The following is a 4,042-nucleotide window of genomic DNA, read 5'->3' on the forward strand; positions in this document are numbered from 1 at the left end:
ATGTTGCTATGACTTTGCTATGTTTAATGCTTGTCACTAGGGCCCGAGTGCCATGATTTCAGATCTGAACCTATTATGTTTTCATCAATATATGAGAGTTCTTGATCCTATCTTGCAAGTCTATAGTCACCTATTATGTGTTATGATCCGTTAACCCCGAAGTGACAATAATCGGGATACTTACCGATGATGACCGTAGTTTGAGCAGTTCATGTATTCACTATGTGTTAATGCTTTGGTCCGGTACTCTATTAAAAGGAGGCCTTAATATCCCTTAGTTTCCGCTAGGACCCCGCTGCCATGGGAGGGTAGGACAAAATATGTCATGCAAGTTCTTTTCCATAAGCACATATGACTATATTCGGAATACATGCCTACATTACATTGATGAATTGGAGCTAGTTCTGTGTCACTCTATGTTATGATTGTTACATGATGAACTGCATCCGGCATAATTCTCCATCACCGATCCATTGCCTACGAGCTTTCCATATATTGTTCTTCGCTTATTTACTTTTCCGTTGCTATTGCTATCATCACTACAAAATACCAAAAACACTACTTTTACTACTTTTACCTTTTGCTATCGTTACCACTACTATCATATTACTTTGCTACTAAACACTTTGCTGCAGATATTAAGTTTCCAGGTGTGGTTGAATTGACAACTCAGCTGCTAATACTTGAGAATATTCTTTGGCTCCCCTGGTGTCGAATCAATAAATTTGGGTTGAATACTCTACCCTCGAAAACTGTTGCGATCCCCTATACTTGTGGGTTATCACAGTATTCAAAAAGGGTCTACCAAGGATAATCGGCATACTATCGTCCTCGGGAATATCAAGAATAACAAAGTTCGTTAAAATAGTAACATTTGCAACCACAACAGGCACATCCTCACAAATACCAACAGGTATAGCAGTTGATTAATCAGCCATTTGCAAAGATATTTCAGTAGGTGTCAACTTAATCAAACCAAGTCTATGATATAAAGAGAGAGGCATAACACTAACACCGGCTCCAAGATCACACAATGCAGTTTTAACATAGTTTGTTTTAATGGAGCATGATATAGTTGGTACTCCTGGATCTCCAAGTTTCTTTGGTATTCCACCCTTAAAAGTATAATTAGCAAGCATGGTGGAAATTTCAGCTTCTAGTATCTTTATTTTATTAGGAACAATATCCTTCATGTATTTAGCATAAGGGTTCATTTTAAGCATATCAGTCAAACGCATACGCAAAAAGATAGGCCTAATCATTTCAGCAAAGCGCTCAAAATCCTCATCATCCTTTTTCTTGGATGGTTTAGGAGGAAAAGGCATGGGTTTCTGAACCAATGGTTCTCTTTCTTTACCGTGCTTCCTAGCGATGAAGTCTCTCTTATCATAACGTTGATTCTTTGATTGTGGGTTATCAAGATCAACAGCAGGTTCAATCTCTACATCATCATCATTGCTAGGTTGAGCATCAACATGAACATCATCATTAACATTATCACTAGGTTCATGTTCATTACCAGATTGTGTTTCAGCATCAGAAATAGAAATATCATTGGGAATCTCATGTGTGTCAACAACAGATTCACTAGAAGCATGCAAAGTCCTATCATTTTTCTTTTTCTTCTTCTTAGAAGAACTAGGTGCATCAACATTAATTCTCTGAGAATCTTGCTCAATTCTCTTAGGATGGCCCTCAGGATACATAGGTTCCTGAGTCATTTTACCTCCTCTAGTCATAACTCTAACAACATTATCATTTTTCTTATTGTTTAATTCATTGAGCAAATCGTTCTGAGCTTTAAGTACTTGTTCTACTTGAGTGGTAACCATAGAAGCATGTTTACTAATAAGTTTAAGTTCACCTTTAACTCTAGACATATAATCACTCAAGTGTTCAAGCATATCAGCATTGTGTTTCAATTGTCTACCAACATAAGCATTGAAGTTTTCTTGTTTAACAATAAAATTATCAAACTCATCCAAGCATTGGCTAGCAGACTTATAACGAGGGATATCACCTTCATCAAATCTATAGAGAGAATTTACCTTTACTACCTGTGTCGGGTTATCAAGACCATGTATTTCTTCAATAGGTGGTAAATTCTTAACATCTCCAGCTTTAATACCTTTTTCTTTCATAGATTTCTTTGCCTCTTGCATATCTTCAGGACTGAGAAATAGAATACCCCTTTTCTTCGGAGTTGGCTTAGGAGTTGGTTCAGGAAGTGTCCAATTACTTTCATTAGTCAACATATTATTCAATAGCAATTCAGCTTGATCAACAGTTCTTTCCCTGAAAACACAACCAGCACAACTATCCAGGTAGTCTTTGGAAGCATCGGTTAGTCCATTATAAAAGATATCAAGTATTTCATTTTTATTGAGAGGATGATCAGGCAAAGCATTAAGTAATCGGAGAAGCCTCCCCCAAGCTTGTGGGAGACTCTCTTCTTCAATTTGCACAAAATTATATATTTCCCTTAAGGCAGCTTGTTTCTTATGAGCGGGGAAATATTTAGCAGAGAAGTAATAAATCATATCCTGGGGACTACGCACACAACCAGGATCAAGAGAATTAAACCATGTTTTAGCATCACCCTTTAATGAGAATGGAAACAACTTAAGGATAAAGTAATAGCGAGTTTTCTCATCATTAGTGAATAGGGTGGCTATATCATTTAATTTAGTAAGATGTGCCACAACAGTTTCAGATTCATAGCCATAAAAAGGATCAGATTCAATCAAAGTAATTAACTCAGGATCGACGGAGAAATCATAATCCTTACCAGTAATAAAGATAGGTTAAGTAGCAAAGGCAGGGTCATATTTCATTCTAGCCTTCAAAGACTTTTCTTTAAGCTTAGCTAATAATTTCTTAAGATCAGATCTATCATTGCAAGGTAATAAGTCTCTAGCATTTTCTTCATCCATAACATAACCCTCAGGCACAACAGGCAATTCATATCTAGGGGGAGAATCTTCATCATCACTTTCATCAATATTATCAGTTTCAATAATTTCATTCTCTCTAGCCCTAGCTAGTTGTTCATCAAGAAATTCACCTAGTGGCACAATATTATCAAGCATAGAAATAGTTTCATCATAAGTATCATGCAAAGAAGAAGTGGCATCATCAATAACGTGTGACATATCAGAATGATTAGCAGGTGTAGGTGTCGCAAGTTTACTCAAAACAGAAGGTGAATCAAGTGCAGAGCTAGATGGCAGTTCCTTACCTCCCCTCGTAGTTGAGGGAAAAATCTTGGTTCTTTGATCTTTCAAGTTCTTCATAATGATAAGCAGATATAAATCCCAAGTGACTCAAAGAATAGAGCTATGCTCCCCGGCAACGGCGCCAGAAAATAGTCTTGATAACCCACAAGTATAGGGGATCGCAACAGTTTTCAAGGGTAGAGTATTCAACCCAAATTTATTGATTCGACACAAGGGGAGCCTATGAATATTCTCAAGTATTAGCAGCTGAGTTGTCAATTCAACCACACCTGGAAACGTAATATCTACAGCAAAGTGTTTAGTAGCAAAGTAATATGATAGTAGTCGTAACGGTAGCAAAAGTAATATTTTTGGTTTTATAGTGATTGTAACAGTAGCAACGGAAAAGTAAATAAGCGAAGAACAATATGTGAAAAGCTCGTAGGCAATGGATCAGTGATGGATAATTATGTCGGATGCGATCAATCATGCAACAGTTATAACATAGGGTGACACAGAACTAGCTCCAGTTCATCAATGTAATGTAGGCATGTATTTCGAATATAGTCATACGTGCTTATGGAAAAGAACTTGCATGGCATCTTTTGTCCTACCCTCCCGTGGCAGCGGGGTCCTATTGGAAACTAAGGGATATTAAGGCCTCCTTTTAATAGAGTACCGGACCAAAGCATTAACACTTAGTGAATGCATGAACTCCTCAAACTACGGTCATCACTGGTAAGTATCCCGATTATTGTCACTTCGGGGTTAACGGATCATAACACATAATAGGTGACTATAGACTTGCAAGATAGGATCAAGAACTC

Source organism: Triticum urartu, chromosome 4A (genome assembly GCF_056163025.1).
Source record: "Triticum urartu cultivar PI428250 chromosome 4A, HENAU_Tu73, whole genome shotgun sequence".
Classification (NCBI taxonomy): domain Eukaryota; kingdom Viridiplantae; phylum Streptophyta; class Magnoliopsida; order Poales; family Poaceae; genus Triticum; species Triticum urartu.